At 38.2% G+C, this 17,783-nt stretch overlaps 1 protein-coding gene across 2 annotated transcripts in view; it reads right to left on the reverse strand.

The window, feature by feature from the left end:
• The window catches only part of KCND3 (potassium voltage-gated channel subfamily D member 3), a 330,302-nt gene that overhangs the window by 168,417 nt on the left and 144,102 nt on the right, over positions 1-17,783 (reverse strand). The gene's annotated exons all lie outside the window — the stretch shown is intronic.

Consider the following 17,783-nt stretch of genomic DNA (forward strand, 5'->3'; position numbering starts at 1 on the left):
CTTCAGTTCCCTGAATCTCAGGTCATAGGTGACCTCTTCATGTGCAGCTGCCATCCTCTAAGCAGGTATCCCTGACCTTGATAAAGTGTTCTGTTTACAGCAGAGCTGTAAACTTGGAAAGCCATCGCTCTTTATTAAAGTACTTCTGTTGTGCACAGTTCAGTCTTTACAAGAGATTATTTGATCCTATTCTATCAGACATATGCACTAGCACCAATTGAAAGCACATGCAAACTCAATTTCCCATTTTGCAGTCTGATTAATTTGAGGGTTCTCTGTTTGGAATAGTACCATTTATTTCAGATAATCACAGTTGCCTTATGCTGAGGTATGGTTTTATCTGATCAAATAGGGGTATTCCCCAGCCCAGCCTGAAGTTTTCAGGAAGTGAACCTGAATGAAGAACATGTGTTTTATGACCAAACTATATTCCATTACACAATGGACCAGCTAACAGCAATCCATCCCCCCCCTTGCAAAAAAAATAAAATTAAAAAAAAAATTAAAGAACAGTTTAACAAACTTAGAAAATTCAAAGTAAAAATTAAGTGTTACATTTTGGAAGAACTTTTATGCCGAAATGACAACCATGACTTTTCTCCTTTCAGAGAGTAAAAAAAAAGGTGGAAATGGGTTGTTAGGAGGGTTAGAAAGATTCTAGCAGGAGGAAAAGAAAAGAAAAGAATTACTGAAGCACTTTCCACAAAGCAAAAATCAACAACAATCAATTTGTGACAGTGTTATTTGGGTAGTCTCATTATTTTATTTTGTTGTTTTTAAGAAATCATGAATCAGCCTCTCTATATTTTTTTTTACAGATATTACAGGGTTCTCCATTTTTTATTTATGTGGTCTTAACATTGATCTAAACCTTTGCCTGTGAAGTTCTAGTTTTTCTTATCTTTCTTTTATATTGTTCTCATGTTTTTCCTCAGATAAACATCAAATTTGGGGAGGCTAAGATCCTAGACTATAAATCAGCCTATTGCTATTCAAGTGTATGGAGCAATTTATTCCACTGGGATGACCTGAAGCCTTTGGTTGGTTGTATTTGTAAAATGAACTCATACCTTAGATCATTGACTGATTTCTTGGAACATATGAGCTGCATATGAAGAACATTTGACAGTCAGAAGAAGCTACTGTTCTCTTTCTCTCTCTCTCTCTCTGTATTGATAGATAGATAGATAGATAGATAGATAGATAGATAGATAGATAGATAGATAGATAGAAGTTGCAATAATGTTACATTAAACATGACTTACTTCAGCTATCTTCACGCTGTGTTTTTTCCCCCAAAGCATTGATTTTACTTAAATCCATGAATATGTATGGGTAATGTATTTAACTTTTTTTAAATACATTACTGAATTTGCATGGATAACGCTGAATGAGTTAGCAATAGCATGATGAATCATTTTTCCCAGTTAGCACCATGTCAGTTCTGACATGCCTGCCCCCTTCTTCTATTTCAATCAGGGTTGGGATTTTTTGTATGAGGATAACAGGATATTTCTTAGGTTTGTTGTTATTGGGGGCAGGGAGCAGTGAAAGGAGAATGGATATGGAGGAACTTTCATTTATGTTTTAATGCCAATTTTCTGATTTATTTACTTATTTAATTTATATGCCACCCTTTTCATTATCCAGAGCGCTTTCCAACTGAATCATTAGGAGGCAAACTAATTATTCCTCAGAACCTGTTGTTAAGTGAAGGCAGCAGAGCAAATTGGTTGGGGGAGATAGCACTTTTTTGTGAGATGTAAATGCCTTATTCCCTAATGTGTAAATAATGTATATATGGGACATCGGGGGTTAACTTATTCTTTGGTTCCTAATGTATTCATAATTCACCACTCCCATTCTTGGCTCCACCCCTTGTATATATAAGGAGCCACCTTCACCATTTTCCTTGCTTCTATCTGTGAATATTCAGTGAATATAGAATGCCTGTTATAATTAAAGAGAAATATATTTAAACCTCTAACTCTTATTATCATTATTGAGTCTGATCCTGAAAATATTGCAACAAGCTGGTAGCAGAGGATGGTTAATTGACTCAATAAATACTTAAAGATGTCTAAGAAAGATAGGCCCAACACCAGGGCCTACAGCAAAGAAATAGAAACTGAACAAGAAATAATCAACGAATCCACAAACGCGATTTCGAGAGAATCCGAAGAATACACCACTGAAGAAGAAGAACTAATAAATGAAAATAATGACCAGGAGGAAATCGAAATAGAAAATAACGAACTCAGGTCAGAGATATTAAAACTATTAAAAAGCCAGAAGAATGATGAAAGCCTCATCGCGAATCTCCAAGAAATGCTGAAAAACAGCGGAGCAGCGAGAGAGAAAAACATTGCTAAAGAGAAACCCAAAGACCAAAAAACTGTGAGTGATATGACTACAGAGAAAGTCGTTATGAAAAAGAAAAGATGTGATCCCGCGCGAAATTTTGAATGGCAACCATCTTGGTTCCAACAAGCCTCCAAAGTGAGCGAAGCAGAGCCAATCAAAATGCTCAGTTCAAAATTTCTGGCGCGAAAAACGTTATCAGACAACGAAAGCGAAAAGGAAGATTCAAACTCTTCAGAAGAACCAGAATCAGAAAGCGAAGACGACTTAACGAAATCCCAAGTAAAGTCAGCAATGAAGACGCTTTTTGCTGCATTTGGGCCAAAATTAAAAATTTCCAAAGCGACAACGAAGAAGCTAGAGAACAAGCCGATACCTCAAGACCTGCACGCTCCCATCCTGACTTCGAGAGCGACGACGCCCGAGCCCAGAGAGCCATGTCGATTCCGCCCTACACCGCAGACCGGATCAAGTACCAACGCACACAAAAGAAAGAAAAGAGCAGTCGCCGCCATCAAAACTCCTAAAACCGAGCCAGAAACCGACTCGTCTGAAGAGGAGCGGAGCGAGCGAGCTGCAATGGAGAGAACCTTCCACGACGACGCCAAAGAAGAAATGAGCAACGCGCATGTGCGAAACTACGTAGACGGTCCGGAAAGACTTGAACTGGCCAGAGAACCGCGCAGACTCGTTGCGAGCATCCCCATGCCGTTTTGCAATTTCCTGCACTTGCGAGACCACGGACTACCTCAGGTTGTAAGTAATGAACAAAATAATGTGGGAAACTTACCCAGTGACTTCCCAAAACTTAGAGTTGATGGCATTAATTTGCAAGAATGGTATCAACAGCTCCAGGTTGTCTTTATGAAAGAAAATTTGCTATTCTTTATCACTAGTCCTCCAAGAAGACCTTGGACTTTAAAAATAGATTGTTTACATCATAGAGCATTTTTCTTAATAATATCTAGCGTGTCTCCTACAATGTATCATAGCATCAAACCAAACCTAACTGTTTCAGAAATAATTCAATGCATGTTTAATCTGTTTCACAGCGATAGTGTAGCTACCACTACAAGAATGTCTAAGGATTTCTTTTCTTCCAGAGTAAAACCAGGGGTTTCCATAAGTGAGCATTTGATATCTCTAAACAAAATAAGAGCTGAGCTGCATTTGAGGGGGGAAGTGATTTCAGATCAAACAATGAAAAGTGTTATTATCAATTCACTTGATTCATCATGGGATAGTTTTATGTCACACTTAGACACCATCAATCTAGGATATTTATCCATAGAAAGTCTATCTAACAAATTGATAGCAGAAGACAATTCAAGAAAAAATCGTTCCAGCAATCACACAGAACACAAATCTTTTAGGAAGGTAGCTTTCCAGGAAAAATACAATGAAGCTTTTAAATGCCATAATTGTGGGTCCAGGGAACACAATAGAAGAGACTGTCCCAAAATCTCAAAGGAGAGACATAGGTCAGAGTATAGGAGCAAATACAATTATAGACAGTCTTCCACAGATAGACATAAATATAGAAGCCCACCAAATTACAGAGATAGTAGAGGGGGTAGAGAAAATTCAAAAGAGAGAAAATCTGGTTCACTGAATGGACTAAATAAACAAGACAGCACTAAAACACAACAAAATGAGAACAATAATTGGCTTATTGATTCTGGGGCAACCAACCACACCACTAATAACAAAAATATATTGTCTTCATTTACAGAAGATAAATTTGTAATAAAGGTAGCTAATCAAGAAAAGGTTCAAGTATTAGGCAGAGGAAATGTGACCTTGCCTGGCCTAGGAAAAATAGAGGGGGTATTGTTAATTCCAGAAATACCTCATAACATACTAAGTGCCATAAAACTAAGCAGAGATTCTGACATCAATATAGTTTTCTCAAAGGGGAAAGCAACTTTAGAGAAGGACAAAACAAATGTAGGCACTGTGATGATTAAAGGAGGCCTACCCTATCTAATAACAAAAGAAAGATGGTTACATAACATTGATTCAAATATGGAAGATTGTATTGAGGCAGATGATGAAAATGTTAGTAACAGTGACAATGATGAATGTAAAATATCTCATGATCACGCAAATACACACAATGAGAAGAAACCAAGAATAGGTAAACCAATTCATGATGAGTGTGCTCACATCTTGCATAGGAAGTTAGGACATGCAAGTTTTCCTGTAGTACAAAAAATGACTGAACACGCAGAAGGTGTCAAAATAAAAAATTGTGAAAATTATTTGGAATGCTCAGTATGTAAATCCACTAAACTAAAAACTAGTCCCAGACCAAAAAAATCCAACAGATCAACTAACAAAATTTTTGACTTAGTACATATGGACCTAGTTGGTCCATTAACTCCATCAATCACTTATAGAAAACGTTACTTCCTAACAATAGTAGACGATTACAGTCGCTATGGTTTTGTTTACACATTAAAACACAAGGATGAAACCTTTCAGAAATTTAAGGAATTCTACAAACGCATAGAAACACAACATAATATCAGAATAAAACAAATTATGACAGATAGGGGATGTGAATTCATGTCTAAAGAATTCTCCCAATGGTTAAAGGATAGAGGAATGCTACATTTCACGTCTAGTCCATTTTCTGCGTTCCAAAACGGGATTGCAGAGAGAAAGAATTCCACACTACAAACCATGATTAGGTGCACATTAGAGGATGCTGGTTTAGGCAAACAATTTTGGTCAGAGGCCTTACATTATTCAAATTACACTCAAAATAGAACCTGGTCCAGTATTGTGAATAAAACACCATATGAGGTGATGTATAATAGGAAACCCAAATTAGCACACATGCACATATTTGGAGTCACTGCAGACGTACACATACCTAAGCAGTTGAGAAGAAAGGGAGAAAACGTATCCAGAAGATTAAGATTTATGGGATATGAAACTGGCACCAAAGGGTACAGATTCATTGATAATAATAACAAATTTATAGTCTCCAGAACAGCTGTGTTCCATGAACAGGCCAATTGGTCTAAATTACATCTTAATGAAATATTTCCAAATAAATGCAAAGATACAAAATCTTGTGAGGAAGGGACAATAGAAAATCAAAATATCAACAAAAATAAAAACAAAACCAAAACTTGGACAAATAGTCAGCACAAAATAAAGACAGACACATTAACAAAAAAGGAAGCAAGATATTTGCATGATAACCATAGCAAACCCGAAAGAGCTATTAGAAACAATAGAAATCAAGTACCAAATAAATACAGAGATTACATAATGCATATGGATGGTGAACAAATGACACCTAATACATATGAGGAAGTATTAAAACTCCCTCGTGAAGAAAAGGAAAAATGGGAACTAGCTATGAAAAAAGAGATGGAAAGTTTGCAAGGATTAAATGTGTTTACACCTGCGATTGCACCTAAAGATAAAACGATTATAGGTACCAGGTGGATTTATAAAATTAAGAATCTAGAAGGAGGCAATACTCTATACAAAGCTAGATTGGTTGCACAAGGTTATGCACAAAAATATCCGGAGGACTACACTGACACATACTCCCCCACAGTGAGAACAGAGAGTGTTAAAACAGCTCTAGTAGTGGCATCTGCACTCAATCTTGATGTATTTCAATATGACATACAGACTGCGTATTTACACGCAAAACTAGATAAGGAAATATATGTAAGAGCACCACACAGTCAATACACTAATAAGAATGAAATTTGGCTATTGAACAAGAGTCTATACGGATTAAAGCAATCTGGCAAAAGATGGTACGATTGCTTGGTAAAAGTACTTAAGACCATGGATTTCAACGCTACCACTGCTGATAACTGTTTCTTTGTAAAAAAGAGTGATGATCATATTGAATTTGTATTAATTTATGTAGATGATATTTTATATATAGGAAAACACAAGGAGAGAAGAGAAACCTTTGTAAATAAGCTAAACGAACATTTCTCGTTGAAATCTCTAGGTAAAGTAAACAAATACCTTGGTGTACAAATTAACAAAACTAGAAGGGGATTCAAACTTACTCAGAAAGATAAAATCATTGAACTTCTGAACAAATGCAATTTAAACAATGCCAAACCCTGTGACACTCCTATGCAAACTGATTTCCTTAGAAACACTGATGAATCTTCCCCTGAATTCAAGGATAATACATTTTATAGATCAGTCATAGGTTCACTTCTTTATATATCTAATTGGACCAGGCCAGATATTGCATTACCACTCAACTTATTGTCAAGATATGTTAGCAAACCAACAATGTATCATTGGGAAGCAGTCAAAAGAATTCTAAGATATCTGAAAAGTACATTAGACTTTTGCTTAGTATTAGAACCTAGTAATGATAAAGAACCAAAACTTACATGTTACGCAGATGCGGATTGGGCTGGAGATATATCATGCAGAAAGAGCACTTCTGGTTATATTTTTCTATTAAATGACTGTCCAGTTTACTGGTACACTGGTAAACAAGAACTGGTAGCCACTTCGACCACAGAAGCGGAATATGTTTGTTTGTCCAAAGCTGCAAATAACCTTGTATGGTTTAATGATTTGATTTCAGATGTTTGGAAAAAACCTGCTTTGCCTTTTGTTATGCATGAAGATAATAAAGCAGCCATTGAAATATCCAGATCCGATGCCATTGGACAAAGGTCCAGGCATATAGATATAAAATTTAAGCATGTGAGACAATTGTCTCAAGATGGATTTATCAAAGCAGTGCATTGTGATACCTCTGAACAATTAGCTGACATATTGACGAAGCCTTTACCTTCTAAACAGCACAAATATTTAACATCAAAATTATATGTCTTATATTGTCCTGAATCTGAATGTAATTGGTGTTGTATAGCGAACCGGCATTTAGAGGGGGATTTGTGAGATGTAAATGCCTTATTCCCTAATGTGTAAATAATGTATATATGGGACATCGGGGGTTAACTTATTCTTTGGTTCCTAATGTATTCATAATTCACCACTCCCATTCTTGGCTCCACCCCTTGTATATATAAGGAGCCACCTTCACCATTTTCCTTGCTTCTATCTGTGAATATTCAGTGAATATAGAATGCCTGTTATAATTAAAGAGAAATATATTTAAACCTCTAACTCTTATTATCATTATTGAGTCTGATCCTGAAAATATTGCAACATTTTTAAAGAAAATATTAAAGCCAAAAGAAACAGCAGATGCATTTAAGATATAATAGAGGTTACAAAGCTCAGGTTATGCAATAGTATAGTATATGGTACAAATAATATAATTTGGAACCTGTCTTGTTAACTGTAGCTGCAAAATAGGGAGCTATTAAGATGCATTTTAAAAATGTTCATTTTTAGGGGAAACCATTTTGGAAGTTTTTACGCAAGTGTAAAAAGATAAAAAATATTTGCAAATAACTAAAGGGACAGCATAGTACACTTGAAGATCTTTGATATAAAAGAGAAATACCAGCTTAGATTCAGATATAACCTTGGGAACGTGTATTGCTCACCTCAAAGAAGAGGTGAACATTGTTGTCACCTACTTTCACTAGCTAAAATCAGAATATCAGCCCATTAGAAACAAAAGTAAAGGATAAATTAGATTACTGTTTTCTTTCTTCAGAAATGAAATGCTGTCACTTATATTATAGGACTTCCATGTCTGGGCTATATCTAGATGGTCATAGCAATAGCAATAGCACTTAGACTTATATACCACTTGACAGTGCTTTATAGCTCTCTCTAAGCAATTTACAGAGTCAGCATATTGCCCCTAGCAATCCGGATCCTCATTTTACTGACCTCAGAAGTCTGGAAGGCTGAGTCAACCTTGAGCTTGGTGAGATTTGAACTGCCAAATTGCAGTCAACTGGCAATCTGCAGAAGTAGTCTTCAGTACTGCATTCTAACCATTTATTTCAGTAGAAGAATTTATATTCTGTTCTTCTAGAGATGCTAAGAGTGACATACAATCTCATATAGGACAAGAAATAAATTGTTATTCCCTTTAAAAAAATGATTTCCAAAATAAGAATGTGTCAATAAGATGATGATCAATAATTAAAAATGATGCCAACAGCAACTATGGACATTATGTGCTGTCTCCAACAAAGCTTCTTCTCTCAGTCCTATCAATAAAGTTTCCTCTTCAAGGTGGAACGTAAAGATCTGCCTCTCCAACAGATCTTAATATAAGTGGATGTTGTATTCTATTAGCACATTCTACTAGGAACCCTTAATGGCAGGGGTGTCAAACTCAAGGCCCGTGGCCCAAATCTGGCCCATTGGGGTACTTAAATCCAGCCTGCGGGGCCAGCCTGGAAATATCAAAGGACCAGCCTGTGATACCTCTGCTGGATAAAATCGACCATGTGTGGGTCCCCCATAGCCCATTTTCAGCCTCCACAGCCTCCAGCAGCACTCTGCCAGCCGAAAACAGGCTTTGCAGGGGCCTTGGGACAGGCCTGTGCAGCCCATTTTTGGCCCATTTTCAGCCAGCAGAGTGCTGCAGGAGGCCATGGAGGACAAAAATGAAGTGCAGAGGTTAGAGTTAGGGTTAGGCATAGGCCTCCTGGGCCCCATTTTGGCCAGTAGGGTGCTGCAGGAAGCATCCGTCCTGTCTCACCCTGCTCCCCCGCTGCGCCCCCCGCCACGATGTCAGCCCTGGAAGCCATCTTTTCTTTGGATCTTCAGGGCTGCCACATTTAGTGCTGTGGGAAACTGGGAGGGGGGAAATTGAATGGAGTGGGGAAGATATCTAGCCAGAATAACCTTCTTTTCTCTGACAATCAATTCTGCCTTGCATCTGGAGTGGAATGACTGGGAGGCATCTCCAGTTGGGATGGTGCATTGATTGGACCATGTGATGGACATGTGGGTGCAAGGGAAGGGACTTGGACTTTCTTTTGGGTGGGGAAAACCTGGAAGCTTTCAGATTCAGGTTTTCCCAGATGTGCCAATATAACATCTCTAATAAAATGGAACTTGGAACTCTGACACATGGAGGAGAACTACAATGCTGATCCAGCTCTCGAAATCCAGTTTGACACCCCTGCTTTATGAGACAATCCAAGGAAGGATTCATGGTGCTGCTTTAATGTACAACTTCCCTAGAAATTTGAATGTCCCCAACCAAGCTGGCCTTCCAGAATGCCAAGAAGAGTTTTTCCCCCAGCTGTTGGGACTGGAATGTTAATGAATGTGTATGTCTATTATGTGGGTCAGGTCAGGAGATTTTTACAAGGCCTTCTACTCTGCTCTTTTATTTGATTTTGATTTTGATTGTGTCTTTTAATTTTCTGTTAATTAGCCTGAGTTCAGTTAATTAGATATGTAGCCACATAAAATGTGTTAAATAAACAAGAAAATAAAAATAAAAAATGAGTAGAAATGATGGTTGTCTTTATGCACAACATCAATAAAAAATGCTACTTAACCTAAATGTGTCTCATGAGTTGTGTTCTATATTCCTAATAGCAAACTTGGAAGATTGATGCATAATTTTGAAAAGATTTTGTTAGAAGAATTAAGTTATTATAGTGCTAAAATTCATAAAGGGGACTGCTCATAGATACGGTAATTTATAGAAGAAGCTGGCATAGTGATGGCCAAGACAAATTCATGAAAGTTTGGTCATAATCATAATTGGAATAAAATAGTAGAAACAATACATTAATATAATGAATAATACATATCAAAACATATATCCTACACATTAAACAAGTGGGCTGATGATCTTCCTTATTAGGAAAGATTGTGACATTTGGGGCTTTTTAGTCTAGAAAGAAGATAAATGAAAGGGAGTGATTCATATGTACAGAATTATGCATGGATAAAATAAACAAGACAAAACTGTTTCTCCTTTCTCAAAATATTAGAAACAGCGGTTGAATTCTAGGAGACAGGACAGGACAAAAAACTGGAAGAATCAGGACACACAAAACATATTTTTTTTTACACAATGCATAATTAAATTTTAGAATTTGCTACCATAAGATATGGTGCCAGGTACCTGCTTGGACCAAATTGTGAAAGTAATGGGGATCAATAGCTATCAGCCTTGATTGTAGTGTGACTGCCCCTGAAGACCATCTACCAGGATACTAGGGGGCTTCCTTGGAGACTAGGGGACTTCCTTGTGCCTCAAAATGAGTTAGCATTTTGAAGCAGCTCGGGTAGATGCTTCCATAATTCACAGAACTTTAAGAAGGAAAAGCAGATATAGCACATTTCAACTGTGAGACTTGAAAGAGTCTATTCTTATATCCAATCACAATAAAAGTAGTTTTAACTTTCCTGAGGAGTTGATTTCCTGGTCTGGTCTACTTGGTGGGAGTGACTTCAATCTTGCAAGTCTGATTGGGTGGTACTCCTCCTGAACGGCTTCCAAACTATACATACTGTATAAGGGTTGCACAGATATTTATTCCTAACTAGTGATTGCTTGATTTCTGTAGCTATATAAAAATAAAGCAAACACACAACTACTCATTTTTGCAGCAACCTGTGAATGGTGTAGCTTCCTGTTTGCTTTCAACCTAAGAAATGCCCTTTGCATTTGTTTCATGCTATTTCAAAAGTTTTTTTCTCTCTAATAGGTCACTCAAGATCTAGGCCATTACATCATTCACCAGAAAAGTATATTGTTCTTGAACACTCCAGAGTCCAATATGACCTGTTTCCCATTTTCCACCCATGTCAAATCAGGAAGAAAGTTTAGAAAAGAAGTACATGCATACTCTATTTGTACAATACATGTTGGTCTGAAAAATGATAACTAAAAACCACTTATTACCAGTACCTGGCTACTTCTGGCGGGCTGCTATAGTGGCACATGACTAATGTCATGGCAGCAAAGAGATAAAGTAAACTTCAGATCTTTGCTGCAATCTGCATTTTGAATGCCCAAAAGTTAATAAAATTGAAGAAACTGTATGCTATAGACTTAAAGCAAATGACTGACAAGACAGAAATTAAAGAGAGATGGAAAATGATTTAGATAATTTTACATTATTGGAAATGAAAGTAAAAGAATTCTGCTTAAGATTTGGAGCAATTTCAGAAAAAATAGAAAGGATATCAGAGAAAATATTTCTGTACCTTAATAAAGGTACAGAAGTAAGGGTAGTTTTATAAGAAGACATTTCATATAACTGAATAGTGATTTTTTTTTAAAGGCAAGAGTAAATACAAGTGATTTTCGATGATTTTTTAAAAAATATCCATTTTTTAAAGATTTTTGCATCACCACCAAGCATGATAAAATGTTTCTTCATGTTCTTTATATTTCCAATATACATTTGAAGTGCCTTTCTATATTCTAGAATTTTTTTCTGGCATAATGTATGAACAATATGTTATTTTATAAAAATTCTCTTTGAGATCATAACACATTTTAATCACATATTTTCCCATTGATCAGTCTAAATATTATACCCAAATTTCATAGCCTACTTTTCATGAATTTTTAACATGTTCTTACTGTGTTCCAAATTTCAATAAATATTTTATACATCATCAATTGTTTTTCAAATTCTGTCTTGCTTTCTTCTAACCCATAAGTCTTTTTTTTAATTTTTCAGATAACTGTAAATCAGAAAACCATTGATAACTGTATCCTTCTGCTATTGGTCTCTTGATTTGATTTTAATTTTCCCTTGATAAGTTTCCAATGTCACAGTCCATCAACTATTTTTTTAATGCCTCTATTAAATTATTTTTAATTTAATTACTTTTATAAATTATTCAAGGTGGCAAACATATTTAATAATCCTTCCTCCTCTTGTTTTCCCCCCAACAACAATTTTTGAGTTAAAAACAAGCTTTGAAAATAACTCTCTTAAACATGGCAACCTATTTTAAAAAAGAAACACACACACTTATTTTTCTTCTTATGATCATATTTATTCAGTTAATTCCTTTTGATGCTGATAAGCAGCTTTTGTGAGAAGAGAAAAATTCAGAGCTGGGTGAACATTTCAAATACAAAAACATTAACTATCAGAGAGAGTGAGTAAAGAATGTGCATAATACCCTGGATCACTGTAAAAGGATTAAAGCTTAATCACAAATTCTGACTTGAGTCTCAGAGATTGGTCTCTTTCCTGTTCCCTTGCTGTGCAGCGGGCCATAATTGCTATTTTGATGCACCATTGAGAGGATAATTATTATTTTTTTAAAAAAAAGCTAAACTGGTTTCATCAATTATACAATATTATTAATTTCGAGTCTGCTTAATTGAGGGAGTCTTAGAGTCTTGTGACCTAAACCAAAGAGAAGATTTTGGTTTTGGCTCTCTCTTTAAGGGCTTATTTTTTAATCTGGCACATGCATGCTGTGTTACTAGGGAAATCAGTTTTCTGCAATGAAAAAGGAACTGTTTTCTTTTTTTTAAATAGTAAGCCAACCATGATGTAGATTTAATAACCGGTGATAGGTTTTGAAGTTATCTCCTTTAGTTTTAAAGTCTGATTTTTGGATTAGCTGATTCATGCTATACTTTATTATCTAAAAATAATTTAACTCATTCTCTATATAATCCTTCTGGATTAATAAACTTGGTTTTATGAAATTGGGCTCCTTGTATCAGTAAATGGATAAGTATTAAGCAATAAATGATGATTTTATGCAAGCCAAGAATAAACTGCTGAAGCTACTGTACAAATAGAGGTGTGAAATGATAGGTCTGATAGATATATTTGACTTTGATATAGCGGTCTGATGGTTATATTTGACTTTTTAAATATAAAATATGAAACCAAAATATATTGGCTGGGTTTGCACGTTATGCTTTGGCCATTGTAGCCTGTAAATCATAATTTATTAGTTAATATTATCCATGAATAAGTGTCCTAGGATTTATTCACAAACCATGGTTAAAGCAAAATATGTTTCAACCATTGTCTGACTCCTTGCTTTAAATCCTATTGTCATCTCAAGGATCTTGCTTGGTCCTTGAAATTACAACAATGATGCATTAATTGTGCTGTGATTAATTATGGAGCAGAGATAATATCAAGATCCAGGAAGTAGGTAGGTGTGGAACAGTGTTATACTAAAAATAATTTTCAAACCATTGCTTTACCAATTGATTGTTTTATTCTGCTTTGTATTAAAAGAACTCTAGACATAAATTATATTTTAAACTCTATCTACCTACAAATAATTTCATCACCTGTTTGAGGTAGATAGATAAAAGATAGATAGAAAGATAATTAACTTGTTGACAACTTTTAGCAATCATAATTGATATTTTCCATGATGATCTGTCCCTAACCTGGCCTTTTATGTCTTCCAAGGGTCTATTTATATCTATTGCATCTATTGATACTATAAATGTGCCCATTCACTTTGCTGCTAATCATTCTCTTCAACTTTTCCTACCATTGGAGCTTTCACATAATGTTTCAGCCTGATCATTTGTGCCTCAAATGAGAACTCTGGTTTAATTTGTTCGATGATGAGCTTGTTTGTTTTCTTGGCTGCCTATGGTATTCTCAGGACTTTTCTCCACCACTATACTTCAAAAGTATCAATACTGTACTCTTCCTAACCTGCTCCCTCAAAGTCCAACTTTCGCTTCCATAGGGATACCATTAACTGCACTACTCTGATCTTTGTAGGTACAGATACATCACAGAATATCTCTTCAAAGGCCTTCATGGTCATCTATTGTGTGCTAGTCTACAGTGTATTTACAGTCTACAGACGGTAAGATGGTTCCGCCCCAGGCGCCTGATGGAACCTGATAGATTCCAGATGGAGCTTGGGCCATTTCCTGAGGCTCTGGCACACGCCTCGACTAGGGACCTAGTGGCCGCCTGGGATAGGGCGGTCACTGGAGCTCTAGATCGGGTCATGCCTTTGCGGCCTCTGACCCGGCGCGGATCTCACCTAGCTCCTTGGTTCACTGAGGAGCTGAGGGAGATGAAAAGATGCCTAGAGAGTAGTTGGAGGGCCAGTCTTTCTGAATCCAACCGGACACTGGTAAGATCTCATATTAAGAATTACCTAGTGGCAATAAAAGCAGCAAAATGTACATATTTTGCTGCTCTTATTGAGTCATCAGATAATCGCCCGGCCGCTCTGTTTAGGGTGACCCGCTCCCTGCTCCACCAGGAAGCGCAGGAGGACCCCTTGGAGGGTAGAGCCAAGGATTTTGTTCAGTATCTGTATGACAAAATCACTCAGATTCGGGAAGATCTGGACTCCGACTGGGTAGTTCCAGGGGGGTTGACTGAGGCAGGTCTTGAGAATGTTATCTGGGATGAGTTTGATCCTGTGACCCCTGATGACATGGACAGGATTCTGAGTGGACTGAATGCGACCACATGTTTATTGGACCCGTGCCCCTCCTGGTTAGTGCTGGCTTCCCCGGAGGTGACGCGAGGCTGACTCCAGGGGATTATAAATGCTTCATTGGGTGAGGGTGACTTCCCCGCCACCTTGAAAGAGGCGATGGTGAGGTCTCTCTTCAAGAAGCCTTCCCTGGACCCGGCAGTGTTGGCTAATTATCGTCCGGTCTCCAACCTTCGTTTTGTTGCAAAGGTTGTTGAGAGTGTGGTTGCGCGACAGCTCCCCCAGTACCTGGATGAAACAACGTATCTGGATCCGTTCCAGTCGGGCTTCAGGCCTGGGTACAGCATGGAAATGGCATTGGTCACGTTGGTTGATGATCTCTGGAGGTTGTTCCTCTGTCCTGGTCCTATTAGACCTCTCAGCAGCTTTTGATACCATCGACCATGGTATCATGCTGCACCGGTTGGAAGAGTTAGGGGTGGGGGGCACTGTATTACGGTGGTTTTCCTCCTTTCTCTCCGACCGGTTGCAGTCTGTGTTGGCAGGGGGGCAGAGGTCGACCCTGAGGCCTCTCATATGTGGGGTGCCACAAGGGTTTGTCCTCTCGCCCCTTTTGTTTAACATTTATGTAAAGCCGCTGGGCGAGATCATCCGTGGTTTCAGGGTGAAGTACAACCAGTATGCTGATGACACCCAGCTGTACATCTCCACCCTGGACCACCCCAACGATGCCCTTGAAGTGATGTCCCGGTGTCTGGAGGCCGTGTGGATCTGGATGGGGAGGAACAGGCTCAGGCTCAACCCATCCAAGACCGAGTGGCTGTGGTTTCCGACATCCCGATATAGTCAGTTGATGCCATTGCTGACTATTGGGGGCGAATTGCTGGCCCCCATGGAGAGGGCTTGCAACTTGGGTGTCCTCCTGGATTCACGGCTGTCTTTAGAAGAGCATTTGACGTCCGTGACCGGGAGGATTTTTCATCAGGTTCGCCTGATTCACCAGTTGCATCCCTTTCTGGATCGGGACTCCCTACACACAGTCACTCATGCCCTCGTTCCCGCCTGGACTACTGCAACGCTCTCTACATCGGGCTCCCCTTGAGGAGCACCTGGAGGCTCCACCTTGCGCAGAATGCGGCCGCGTGGGTGGTTATGGGAGCAACATGGCGCTCCCATGTGACACCTCTCCTGCGTGAGCTGCACTGGCTCCCGGTGGTCTTCTGGGTGAGCTTCAAGGTTTTGGTTACCACCTTTAGAGTGCTCCATGGCTTAGAACCTGGTTATTTACGGGACCGCCTACTACCACAAGCAGCCTCCCACCGGCCGGTACGCTCTCATAGAGAGGGGCTCCTCCGGGTGCCGTCAGCTAAACAATGTCGACTGGTGGCCCCCAGGGGGAGGGCCTTCTCTGTGGGGGCACCCACTATCTGGAACGAGCTCCCCCCAGAGATACGGAGGATCCCGGATCTACGCACTTTCCCCCGTGCTCTTAAGATTCTCCTATTCCAGCAAGCCGGCCTGGCCTAATTTTCTCCCCTGTTTTAGAATTCTTTTAAATCGAAATTTTAATCTGTTTTAAATTATTGGGATTTTTTAATTGTCTTGGGCTAAATTATTTAATCTGGTTTTAATTATGTCTTTTAACTTTTGTATCTATGTATTTTATTCTGTGCCTGTTCACCGCCCTGAGTCCTTCGGGAGTAGGGCGATATATAAATCTAATAAAACATAAAACATAAACAAACATATTTTTTGATTGTTTGTTCATTTACTAAACTGAACCAAATTTTGGCATAACAAAACAATAAGAATGAATGTGAATTACCTAGATATCCATAGTACAAATAAACCACATGAGTAAAATCTAAAGAGAGTTTTGAATGTAGCTCACATGTCAGTCTCTACCTCTCTAACTTTGTGGATCCCACTTAAAATGGCAAGTAATCAGTAGTGGTTTCCACTTACTTTCGCTACCAGTTTGGAATCGGGAGCACGCACATGCGTATGCTTGCTTCACTCGCTTGTGGCACTATACTATGGTGGTTGATCATAAGTGGCAGAAGTATTTTTCGGTAACTTCATTGTCAATTATAAGATTGGTTGTTGTACCTTGTCATTAGTATACCATTTACAAATTACACATTTTAGAAATGTAGGAATTTCATAGTAATCTTATAGTTAGTTATCATTAAAACAATAGTTTCTGGTACTTTGAAAATAGTTATTATCAGTAAGAATATCTGACAGACTCAAAATATTCCTAGTGATCTTTACCCAAAGCAATAAAAAAACTCTATGTATCTTTCATTTCTTACTTTCTGAAATATTTTGGGACCAACCACCCATGAAAAAATATTTTTCTATAACTGTGCCCTGATTAAGTCACAGTACACAAAGTATCATTTTGTGTGGTGTTTTAAAATATGTATTTTAACATAATTTATGTATTGGAAACTTTAAAGCATTAAAAAACTAAACTGAACCAGTTTAGTTTTTTCATTCAGTTTAGTTTTTAGCTTCATTCACTTGCGGCACATCTACACATGCGCAGAAGTATTTGTGATGACATCCGGACAGGTGGGCAGACCCTCCTGCCGCTGCCACTACCGGTTCACCTGAAGACCGATTCGTCTTCATTACTGTACGTCCATTGCTCTAGAAAGCTATTATTTCAATAAATTATTATAGTTTGACAGAATTGAAAGCATTTAGCATACTATACACATTATCTTATTGAAAGTGCTTTCCAGTATTACTAAAAAAATGTGGTGTCTATTGCTGAAATGCTTTGGCATTAAGTGTGTATCTTTAATTTGTAGATAAGAACTGGTGATTGGCAGATACTAAGATTAGAGCAACATCTGACAGCTGTGGCTAGGGGGACCTTTGCACAGGTTCGCCTGGTGCACCAATTGCGACCCTACTTGGATCGGGAGGCTCTCCTCATGGTCACTCATGCCCTTGTCACCTCACGGTTAGATTATTGCAACACGCTCTACATGGGGCTACCCTTGAAAAGTGTTTGAAGACTACAGTTGGTCCAGAACGCAGCCGCGCAAGCTGTCGTGAGTGCACCTAGGTACACCCACATTAGACCAATTCTCCGCGAGCTG

Source organism: Pituophis catenifer, unplaced genomic scaffold (assembly GCF_029215685.1).
Source record: "Pituophis catenifer annectens isolate HBS135680 unplaced genomic scaffold, rPitCat1.0.hap2 SCAF_3, whole genome shotgun sequence".
In the NCBI taxonomy this organism is placed as follows: Eukaryota; Metazoa; Chordata; class Lepidosauria; order Squamata; family Colubridae; genus Pituophis; species Pituophis catenifer.